Source organism: Delphinus delphis, chromosome 15 (assembly GCF_949987515.2).
Source record: "Delphinus delphis chromosome 15, mDelDel1.2, whole genome shotgun sequence".
Taxonomy (NCBI): domain Eukaryota; kingdom Metazoa; phylum Chordata; class Mammalia; order Artiodactyla; family Delphinidae; genus Delphinus; species Delphinus delphis.
This window is the reverse complement of record NC_082697.1, coordinates 10,637,057-10,649,398: the sequence shown is the minus strand read 5'-3', so window position 1 is coordinate 10,649,398 and position 12,342 is coordinate 10,637,057. Positions and strand designations below refer to the sequence as shown.

General features: G+C 39.4%; 1 protein-coding gene across 4 annotated transcripts in view; it reads right to left on the bottom strand.

The window, feature by feature from the left end:
- The window catches only part of ADNP (activity dependent neuroprotector homeobox), a 30,141-nt gene extending 17,807 nt beyond the window's left edge, over window positions 1-12,334 (bottom strand). The window contains exons 1-2 of one of the 4 annotated variants that reach the window (XM_060033401.1): window positions 12,242-12,334; window positions 8,640-10,230 (exon numbers count right to left, since the gene is read on the bottom strand). The gene's annotated coding sequence lies outside the window, so the exon portion shown is untranslated. Of the gene's footprint in view, window positions 1-8,639; window positions 11,239-12,241 lie in introns of those variants that run through there. The other 3 variants (XM_060033403.1, XM_060033404.1, XM_060033402.1) reach the window with 3 other exon arrangements.
- Between the last annotated feature and the right edge of the window lie 8 nt (window positions 12,335-12,342).

The window sequence follows — 12,342 nt, the reverse complement described above, 5'->3', positions numbered from 1 at the left end:
GTCTCCTTTCCCCTGCCAAATTCCGTTCATTCTTGTTACAAAAGCAATTGAGAAATGAAAACATATGCCCACACAAAAGCTTGTACACGTATGTTCTCAGCAGTCTTCATAATATCCGAGAAGGAAAATCAACCCAAATCTCCATCAACTAATAAATGGTTAAGTAAAACATGGTATTGATACAATGGGATATGATTCAGCCATAAAAAGGAGTGAAATACCGATATATGCTCCAACATGATGAACCCTGAAAATATTATGCCAAGTGAAAAAAGTCAGTCACAAAAGGCTACTTATTGTATGATTCCATTTATATGAAATATCTAGAATAGGCAAATCTCAGAGACAGAAAGGAGATTAAAGTTGCCTAGGGCTGGTGGAAATAGGCGGGGGGAATAGAGGGTGATTGCCAAGGGGTACTGGGTTCTTTGTGAAGAAAATATTCTAAAATTAATTGTGGTGATAGGTGCACAACCCTGAATATATTAGAAAACATTGAATTATACACTTTAAATGGGTGAATTGTATGGTATACGAAAGATATCTTAAGCTGTTAAAAAAAAAAAAGCAATTAGGCCTAGTATAAGATTACAAGATGTAGATAAGGCAAAGAACACAAATAATTTTACCCAAAGACAATAGTAAATACTGGGGTATACTTATCCTTCCAGATTTTATGCATGCATAATTTTTCTCAAACAACAAAAGGAATAGATGTATTTCAGTATTTACTCAAGCAGCAAGAAAACCAACGTTGCTTGAAAATTTTATAAATTCATTTTTAGGAACTATGCTTTCCAATACGGCAGATACTAGCCACAAATGGCTATTAGGCCCTTAAAATGTGGCTAGTCTGAACTGAATTGAGGTGCTTTAACCTTTTATTGTGCTACCCTCACCGCCATCCATCTCCACAACTCTTTTCACCTTGCAAAACTGAAACTTTATCTCCATTAAACAGTAACTCCCCATTTCTCCCCACCCATCTGCACCTGGCAACCACCACTCCGTTTTGCCTCTATGATTCTGACTACTCTAAGTACTTCACATAAGTGGAATCAAAGTATCTGTCCTTTTGTGACTACTTATTTTACCTAGCAATGCCTTCAAGGTTTATCCAGTTGGAGCATCATGTCAGATTTCCCTTCCTTGTACGGCTGAATAATATTCCATGCTATGTATGTATCACATTTATCCAGTCACCTGTTGGACACTTGTTCCGCCTTCAGCTATTGTGAATAATACTGCTATGACCATGGGTGTACAAGTATCTCTTCAAGACACTGCTGCTGGATCACATGGTAATTCTGTGGTTCTACCATTTACACTCCCAACGGTGTACAGTTCCAGTTTCTTCACACCCTCACCAACACTTTTTTTTTTTTAACAGTAACCATCTTAATGAGTGTGAGATATATTTTCATTGTAGTTTTAGTTAGCATTTCCCTAATGACTAGTGATGTTGAGCATCTTTTCATGTGCTTTTGGGCCATTTATACATCTTCTTTGCCCATCTGAGATATGCTTTTTTTTTTTTCCCATCTGAGATATGCTTTTAAGCATAAAATATACTTGGGATTTCCAAGACTTAGTATGATAAAAATGCAAAATATCTCATAAATACCCTTCCAAAAATAGACTACATGTTAAAATGACAATACTTTGGATATATTGGATTAAAAATTAAAATTAATTTTATTTTTAAAAACATAGCTACTGAAAACATGGATAAACCTCAAAGATACTATGCTAAGCAAAATAAACCAGTCACAAAAAGACAAATATTACATGATTACACTCATACGAGATACTTAAAGTAGTGAAATTCATAGAGACAGAAAGTAGAAGGGTGGTTGCCAAGGGCTGGTGGGGAGGGGAGAATGGGGATTTACTGTTTAATGGGGAGAGTGTTTCTGTTCTGCAAGATGAAGAAAGTTCTGGAGATGGATAGTGGTAACTGCTGCACAACAGTGTGAATATACTTAATGTCACAGAACTGTATACTTAAAAGTGGTTGGTTAACATGATAAATTAATTTTATGTTATGTATATTTTACCACAATTAAAAATAAAGTTAGAAAAAAAAGTGGCTACTAGAAAACATAAGACAAGAGTAGTGAATATGGAACCAGATAAGGCTGCTTGTAATTTTATCAGCAGGGCAATCTGGGTTCAAAATCAGAGACATTTATCACTGATGGGTCTCTTTGCCAAAACTATGAATATTAAGCATCTGTTAAGACTGTTTAAGATTCCTTTGAACAGGATAGATCCTCTAGAGCAAGTCCTGGATGTAACAGAACAACTTTGAAGGCCTTTACAAATTTCCAGACCATTTTGGACAATTTTAAACGAGTGACTCTATGGTAATATATCAACAGCCCCCAAACTGTTAAGCACTTAAAAAAAAAAAAAAAATCTTAGTAGAGAATTCACCTTCCTGGCAAATCTGCTCCACTCCAAGAGGCCAGGAACAGAGGAATATATCACTTTTGTCAACGTCAAAGGCCCAAATTCACTCTGCCTTAATTAATAGTTTAATCCAGCTAGAGTTACTTTAATGAATTCAATTATTTTTAATTTTGCAAAACTGAAATGATTCTAGAGCATGAAGCAGCAGTACAGAAATGATTTTCACAGAATTTCCATGTATTAAATTTTCAAATCACCTTAAGTTTCTTTCAAACAGTTACAGGATAGAACTGTAAAAGGGGAGAGGTCCCAGGAAAAATAAAACAGGAAGCCTTTTCAAAGGTAACAGAAAGAGGAAAAATTTAATTTTAGTCCTTTACGCAAGTTTTATTTTCTTTCATATTGGTGTGGCTCATTAATAACAAACCAAGAATCTAATGGGAAATAAAAAGCCTGGTTCACCACGTTATCAATCACCAAAATTACAATGACTCTGTGACTTAAAAGTTTTAATTTATTTTAAATGCTCATCACAGGTGATCTCAAGAGATTTAGTAAAATATGACCTGAAAGTATAATTCATACAACTGGTAAAGAGATATTTATGTCTTTAAATTAGAATCACTATGAATCATTTTTCGGCGCAGATTGTCCTTATCTCAACTGATAGGCTAAATAGAACTCTTAAAATATGCAGGAGGACAAGGATGCCATCTCACTATTCAAGGCAAAGAATGTCCATTACAAGGACCCTTACTGGTTTTTTTCCCCTGCTATATTCTCTAACACGTTCTTCATTGGCTGGCACATAGCAGGCACTCAGTAAGTGTAGAATGAATGAACAGTCCCTGCCTACAAAGGTCTTATAGAGATGACACCCCATAAATATATACAGGAAAAGATGCAATATGTCAGATGTGTCACAAACTAGATGCTCTGAGGCTTTGTAAGAGGGACAGTTCATTCTCAGCAGGGGCAGTCAGGAGAGGGCGGAAGTAGCTGTTGAGCTGCGGCCACTATGTTAGGTTGGAGAATCTGCACTCACTGCAAAAAAAAAGTCTCACTGGCACACTTCCAGAGGTGGAAAAGCAAGGAGTTTTAGGAACTACTGCAGAGAGTCAGAATGGCTGCTGTGTCAAGCTTCTGAGTAGTAATAAATGACAAGGCTGGAAAGGCAGGATGGGGATAGAATGGAGGCCTTGAGTGTGAAGCTAGAGCCTGCTGCCATGTCTAGCAGGCACTGAGGAGATGCTGCAGTTACTGGAGTAGAGAAGTGATACAATTTTAATGGCGCTTTGAGAGAATTAATCTGGTTGTGTTTGGCAGGTCCCATTAAAAAAGGTCTGGAGTAAGTAGATTAAGTAGAAGAGTGGATACCAGACCTAGCCATTGTGACAATCACCTGAGGGAGCTCACACCCATTCCAGACCTACCTACTCAATCTGAAACATCTGCAAAATAGCCAGAACTTTAGGTATAAGGTAACAAGATACTGAAATGACAGCACAAGGACGGGGAGAAAAAGTTTAAGTATAAAGCCTATAGCCAACATCAAAATTTGTGTTTTCCAGTAGGACTACACTGGTTTCATGAACAAATATTTAGGTTACCTCTCAGCCACGTGTAAAGATTTTTTCCCTCATAACTTTAAACTTCTATAATAAGTAGGGTGACATAGTACAGTAAAGCTTTCCCCTGCTAGAAAAGATGGTACAATGTAGTAAGAAAGAATACAGCTCTAGAGCTGGACAGATCTGTGTTTAAATCCTTGCTCTGCCACTTACTAGCTTTGTGACTCTAAAAATCTTACTTTACTTCTGGAGGTCTGTTTCCTATGGTATAACCAGTATAACACCATTCTACTGTTCAAATGTCAGAAGGATTAAATAAGATGATGCCAATTAATACTTAAAGCAGTTATTATTATTATTACCTTAAACCAGGTCAGATACTGGAGCAATCACTCTGAAATCTATGAGTTCATACCAGGATATAATCTCTTAAAAAGCACAGACTATCATTATTCCTGAGAATCAGATGTGGTTGCCACACATCTGTTCCTGTACACATGACAATGTGCATTTATACTTACACGTAAGAGTGTTTTTTATGTATTTGTGAGCCATTCATGTTAGAGTTAGCATACTAACTTTACAAGCTCTGTGGCACTTATAACGGTTATGCAATAGAACATTCGCAAGTACCCAAAATAAACCTAGGTGACTTAGAAATATAAAGGTGTGACCTAGAGTCTGCTCATTAAATATATATATATTTATATAATATAAAATTTGGGTTACTCCTCTTTTAAGGCTTTCAGACTAAAAAACTAGTGCCTACAACTAGGAACTGTTATTATGGCTGCTGCTTATCCTGTTGCTTTTGAGTATTTAGATTTCAGACAAGAACCCTAGCTGTGACCACCAGAACTTCTAGAACACTAATGGAACCAACGGTTTTCAGGGTGTACTTCTCAGAGTGTGCTGAGAGACTGTAAGAGATATATACAGATGGAGGGGAAGTTGACATTTAAGGGACAATGTGAAAGCTGCCCCTTTAATCAGTTTTATATACTAGAGTTCACATAAAATTTTATTTGAAAGGGGGAAAGATACCTCACTACTTAAAAAAGGACAAAAAGGATTGAGAGCATCTCTAACATCCCAATCTAGCTTCAGGGAGACTGTGAGATGGGAAGCATTTCCCAATTTACTCCATTTTAAATAGGCATTCCAGCAAGACATACTGTGGGAGTGATTCCAACACCATGCTGCCTACATAAGAACTCCATAGGCTTAGTGCTGCTTGCTGTCAATACAGGTGAACAACCTGGCTTAAGAGAAGTGTGAAAAAGGGAAATCAATTAACGAGCAGGCCTAAGAGAACATCCAGATATGTCCATTTATAATCATTCCAGAAGCATGCTACTGGTCTTCATCTAAATGGCCTAAGACAAAAAGTAGGTTATTTTCAATCCCTTAATAAGTGTTCCATGCTGTCTCAAAACTACTCAAAATAATTTTCCCATAGTAATGGGAAATATATTTTTCTCACCATTCTTGAGCAACAAAATATATAATTTATTTGAATCACCTTCTCACGTTTTTCTAAGCTATCTCCTAGAGTCAAGGCTTAAGCGAAAGCATTATTCTTAGAGCAGGTTTTGCCACTTGATGGCTCAATCCTTACTTTCCACAGAAGTTTTATTTATATTTTTCTGATCTCAAACCAGGATTCTAAGCACTCCCTGCATTAGGACACACCCAGTCTCAGTTCATATCTTTCACAAGAGCAAGAATTCTAATTGTTGACTTAAACGTACATTTAATAAATTCCACCACATTTCCACTAGATAGAAGTTTCTTCAGATATATCAAGTTTCAAGAGACCACTCATATAGGTCCTCAATTGTTGCCAGCTCCCATCAGAAAAGGAAAGCCTTACAGATTTTCAAGAGAAGCACAGGTTGCACAAGCTCTTAAATGGAGCATAGAGGGTTCAGAAAAAGAAAAGGCAGAGGGCAAAAGCCAGCAATTATCTGTCTAAGCAAAAATAACTGCTCAGAGGAGAGAAGGAACAAGACTGCCCTAAACCAAAACACTGGGAAAAGCAATGGACCATAAACAAACTTTCTTTTTAGATCCTTATACAGGCAACTTCAAACCTTATACAGTTGCTACTTCAACTAACTACCACCAGCACAATTCACTGGTAAAGAAGCTAGTGAAGCTAACTGCTTTAACTGCGGAGCCCACTTGGGATCCTTGGCTGTTAGCTAACATCCAAGCACAAAACATCACTAAGAAGTTATGAAGCACTCATGTGGGTCTTCATTAGCCAAACAGCTCACAGGGGCCCTATAAAAGCCTGTGTTCCAAACACAGACCTGGGAACCAGCCCAGACATATTCCATGGCTCACTTCATCACTGCACATGGTAGTGCCTTGATTTCCCTACTTGTGAAATCAGTCCTGAGAGAACTGAGAATGGTTTATGAAGTGCTTAGAAAAATGACACCAGTATTATTAATATTATAATACCATAAAGGTCAGCAAGGGGGCCTGTACACTTATAGTTCATCCTTATTAAAGACATCAACCAAGTCATATGAGAAGTAACAAACACAAACAACCCAAAGCTAAGTGACTCAAGTACAAATCTATACCCTTACTGGAAAAGAAATTAGGATGTGGAGGGATTTATTTTTAATTCGAAGAGATGGTCAATGCAGGAGTCTCTTACAGATCACGTGCATGTTTTTGAATGATAACTCAATCTTAAACTGTGGCATATGTTCAGGGCAGCCTTCCCTTGGTAATTCTATTCAAAGTCTTTTATGCTCTTCTCTTAATTTCCAAACCTTTATTTCTGGAACACTGCTAAAATTCTTGAGATATCAGGATTTCTCTCGCTGCTGTCCTGGAACTAAACTAGGGATCAATAAAACCAAAGAGGACTGTGAGTGCATCTCAAAGAAGTCCCAAAGGCAAAGGACAGGAACACATACATGGAGATGAGAGAACCAAGCACGGAAACAGTGAAAAGAATTTTGCATTTTACACGTATTAGAACAAAAATGTGCACCCCTAAATCAAAACTCACTTTACATAGTTGGCTCACATTTTATCCTTGACTTCCTATATATACACGCATATCCCCATATAATCAAGTTGATATATATATATCCCAATCTAAGAGGCCTATTAATATGTAGAGAGCCTTCTCTTTCCAGGGAGGCAGAATGTGGATTCTCATTTAAGCCGACCTCGAAACTGGCAGATATCAAAGGTAGGTCATGACCAAAACAAAGGTATAAGGGGTACTAAGACCGTAAGAGGCTGAGGGAGCATCCTTCTCCTCACTTTCTAATGGACAAGATCAGGCAAACAAACAACAACAACAAAAATGCAGTCACATGGAACTGTGGCCACTCATGCTGGGCAAAACATGGGTGGCTGTTCTTATAAAGTGTCTCAACGATCAAGGTGGAAAGTGCCAACATGTAAACAAGAAACAGCCTCTACATTCAAGATACCAATTCAGTTAATTAGTGTGGGGCTTTGGTTCATACCAGTTTCAAATGCCAAGTTTCCAAACTAACAACATAAAATGTATATGCACATCAGCCAAACATGGCATTTGCTCCAGACTTAATACCACAAGTTCTCACAAAACTAGGGGAGGAAAAAATTTTGTAAGTTCATGTGATGCTAATAACACATCAAGCTCTGTGAATCTAACTAAAATTATTTACATAGGTGAGCAACATTTTTCTTAATGTTCATGCCTCTTAGGCAAGTAGACGAAAGTTACACTCTTGTGGAAAATATTTTACCTTCTGGAAGACATAACAGACTTTATGACATTCTTTAAAAGTGAAAGTCCTTTGGAAGTCTAGGTTGAACAAGTAGCTCATTACACAACAGTACTGGGCACCTTGATGTAAACTACAAATTAGGTTCTAATAAGAATTTCAAAAAAACTTTTGTAGTTTCACATCATTTTTAAAAAGTTTATCTAAGATTTAAACAGAGTAAAAAAACTCCGACATTTGATTTTTTCTCTGCACAAATGTATTGTTTCCAAACATTATCGCCAATATTTGCACCTTTTATTTGTATTTAATGTCATTTCAACACTAAAAAAGTGAACTGTATTTTATGTATACACCCACCCAGCCATTAACAAAATCAAGGTCTACTACAACTTATGCAATTTGTTATTTATGCATGGTTCTCAAAAGAAAAAATACTACTTAAATTCTGAAGTTTTTCTTTTTTTCCCCTAAGGTAGGGATCCCTACTTGCTCCTTTATAACAAAATAGCTCTATGTTCCTTGTTAAACTGAAATTTTCACAATTAAATGTGAAGTCACAAAACGTGTACATCACCTTAAATATATTAACCACCAGATTGCTAAATATTTAACATTTCACAATTCTAAAAATTATTTTTAACATTTTCCAAAATTTATAAGCAGTTACTTTAATATATAATGTACCTAATATAATTATGCTTTCAGCAATCAAATATAAATAATAAATGTAGGCATGTATGTTAATAATAAAAATAAAAATACATTTTTACTTGATAAAAGCCTACTGATTATTTGGGAGCAAGTACATGTTCATGGAAAGGTTTGTTCTGATCAGAGAATGTTCAAGGTTTTTAGAAGCTTAGCAACTCTTGAGACTGGGTCATCAAAATAACAATAATCAAGAACTTACTTGACACTTAGTCTGTTCAACATGGTGGCGTTTTATTTTTAATATAAATAGTATTAGAACTTTTCCTGCACTCTGGTTTAAGGAAAAAAAGAGAAATTTAAGCAAAACAAATTCACAGTGGATATGTTTAAAATCAATGACTTTCAGAATAAACAGGAACAAGGGTCTTTAGAGATTCATAGCCCAATCTCCTCTATTTCCTACACAGAGACTATAAGAGCCAAAAAGCAAAGATTTAGTTAGTTCGAAGTATAGCAGCCTCTAATAAGGCAGTGTTAGGAAATTTTCAACAAGGGCCAAGACAAAGAAGGAACTTCTACTTAAAGTTCAATTAAATAGAATACCCACCCCACCCTCTAGTTAATTGAGGCTTTTTAATGAACCCTCACAGTTTACCTAAATTCCAGCCTTCAAGTCCAATTGTTCGACCTTTTTTCTTTTCTTTTTTTTTGGTGGGGGGCAGAGGGAATGCCAAAATCAGGGAACATTTAAAAGTGCAGAATATATGCTTTTTAAGAGCTCACAGTAAGTTTTCCCGTAGGGGGAAAATGGCTATTACCACTAAGGACATCGGTTAACATTATATCTTACGTATAATTTGCTAAATCAAACGAAAGCACCTTCACAAACTTCACCTCCAACACACCCTCAAAGAAATGCTATTCATATTACTCATTTAAAAAGTCGTATAATTCTATATCAAACACAAATTCAAGTCAAAATTATATCTACTTAATACTAAAAAGCATTTAAAGATTACAATACCCTTTAAATTATATATCTGATTCTTCTGATTACTAAATAAATTGTAAAAGCAATTAGTTAAGTCTCTAGTGGAATACCTGAACCAAGCTGCCTCCTTTTCACTCACCAAAATGTTACTTGGTAGCAAATGTCCAATGCAAATTCTCCCCTAAGGACCAACTGGTTATGTATCAAAGAATACACCAGTTCATTTTCCCATAAATTTATCTTGGTGTATCTTTATAAAATACCTGCAACAAAGTCTTAAAAGTACCCTTAAGTATCAACAACCACTATCCATCTTTGGTAGCAAGTACCTGTTCATGGAAAGGCCTGTTCTGATCAGAGAATCTTTAAGGTTTCTAAATGCTTAGCAACTCTTGAGATTGGGTCATCAAAACAGCAGTAATTGAATACTTAACATATTTTATACACAAGAGTGCAGAATACAAACGATTAAAACAATATTAGCAACTTCAAAATTTTCTCTTAAACAAGGCACAAGTCATTTCTCTGTTCAGAACCCACATCTGCAACCAGCTCTAACCCGTTCCTTGAGGAATGTGGCTAGGCTGAAATTTTGGAAGTGCTGGCTTTGGTGGTGACCAAGGAGGAAGAAGTCTCTGGCTTCCCTGTTGCTGCAGTGCCCACCCTCCAAAATGAATATACCCACCGGTGTGAATTGACAATGTGGTCCAAAGAGCAAGGCAGGAACGGAGTCCAGATCCTCAAAATGGTAGTACAGGGCATAACCACTAGGCCACCTATCAGTTCAGTACAAAAAGTACAACCCTGTGCATCATGGTGCAAAAGCTGGGGCCTAGGTTTCGCATTGTGCATCTCACACCTATGGAAATAACAAGAGGAGTAAAATCTATAGAAATCAACACACCCTATGAAAGTGGGTGCTCACAGAAGACTGGTGTCAACACTTTTGCAAAGGCGGTTGGCTACTGAGATAATGAACAGCAACCGCAAGTCCAAAGTTGGAAAGAAAGAAAACTTTACAATCAACTCTGTTGAGTCTGACAATGAAGAACTCAACATGGGCTTGATGTTTACCAACAAGGCTTTGCAAATCATGACACCCATCTACATACTTATGAAAATTGCTACCCCACTAAAATCTAACATCCCTCAAGGATTTTCAACTCTCAAAGAGCTGAAAAGGTTGGGGCCATGAAGAAGGGAAGTAATCAGCAATTCCCCCAAACCTGTTACTCTGAGGTTTTAAACTTTTCCCTTTACCATCTGACCTTGGGAAGATATGGTGACACATTCAAAGCTTAAGGTGGAAGAATTCCAGAGAAGGGGCTTTCTGTGTACCAAGGATGTGCCAAGATGATTCCTCAAGAACAAATGTGGGTTGTCTAAGGGTCAACAGTTTTGAAAAAGTAAAAAGAGAGAACTTCTAAAACGCAGGGTAAATTCTTTAAAAGAAATAAAATCACTGCTCTTGACTCACTTGATCCTTCACCATGTTGCTGTCAGCTCACCAACTAAGAGTGTGTGAGTGTGTCTTGCTGGGTCCATTTTCCCATGGTCTGTAGAAGGCGCTGTGAAGCACATCCTGTTCTAGCTCTGGGGCCCTTCCCCCCTCTGCAGCCTTACCCAGTGCAGGGAATGCGCCCCCTACTGACTCCAACACTCATCGCCTTTAGCCGACTTGGCTGCGGTGCATTTTGGGTGGGGGCTGGTATTTTCTTCAAGGCCATAAACCAGAAGCAACAATGCGGATTTATAAGGAAACTGTATCAAGCTACCCAGGAGTTCTTTTGTTTTTGTTTTTTCCCCATTCTGAAGGTTCAAGACACTGGCACAAGAAGCATCAGGGAAAGAGATTGGGTGTGTGGGGATGGACAGCATCAAAATGGCAAACACAGGAAACAGTTTGGTTCTTTTCCCTCCTAAGCCTTTGTCTGAGAAATGGGGTTATGGCAAGAACTGTCCAGAGGAATTGGGAAGGCAAGAACATCAAGAAGACTCAGTGTGGGTATGTGTGTGGCTGAAAAGACTATTAGACCTTAGCGCCTGGTCTTGGGCAGAAGAGGAAGAGAAGCAATCGCGCCTTTTCCAGCAGACAGGCATCCAGGTTTGGGGGGAGGGGAAGGCAGGCAGGCAGCCCAGAGGAAAGAAGAGGTGAATAAAAGGGTGCTCAAAGAACTACTCCCCATTCATTGCACACACACACACAAAAAGAAAAAAGAAAAAAATCTTTCGCAGCTTTCTGGATTTCCATTTTTTACCATCTTACTGCAAAGTTGGGGCTCAGAATGCTCGCAAGAGGTCGTGCTGACCAGGCAGCTGCGATTGAGAAAAGGGGGTGGTGGAGGACTCCGTGGTCAGGATAGGAGGGGAGCTGGCTTGTTGGGGAGGAAGGATTGCACAGGGGAGGCAAAGACTTTCACTCCGTGCCATGCATGCTCCCCGCCCCCCAATCTATTCCCCCCCTCCCCCGACTAAAGGTGGGTAGACCTGGCAGAAGGCTCGTCCCAGGGATTGGGGGTGTGCGTGGGGGGCTCATTTTGGGCGGGGGGCGGGAGTAGTTCCAGGGATGGAAGAAGCTCGATTCTTGCTGGGGGCGGGGTGGAGAGAGATGCCACTAGCCGCAAAAGCTCCGGCGGCCAGGGCGGCTGCTGGCCTCCGCGGGCTCACGGGGCGGGGAAGGGGGGTCGGGCTGCAGGAGGAGGCGCCCGGACCGCGGAGCAAGAGCCCGGGTAGCGGTCCGCGCCGGGGCGGGCGCTCCGTCAGCACCGGAGTATGCAAAGGAGCGTGTGCGGCCGGAGGGCTGGCGGTTTCAACAATAATGCGCCCGCGGGGCCGGCCGTGGGTCCGCGCGCGGCGGTCGCTGGGCTTACCTTGACTCGGCCTCGAGGCGCGCGCGGGGCCGGCGTGCTCGGGGGCCGGGCGGCGGCGGCGGGCGGATGGCGGCGGCACGGCGCTGGCGGCGGCGAGGGCG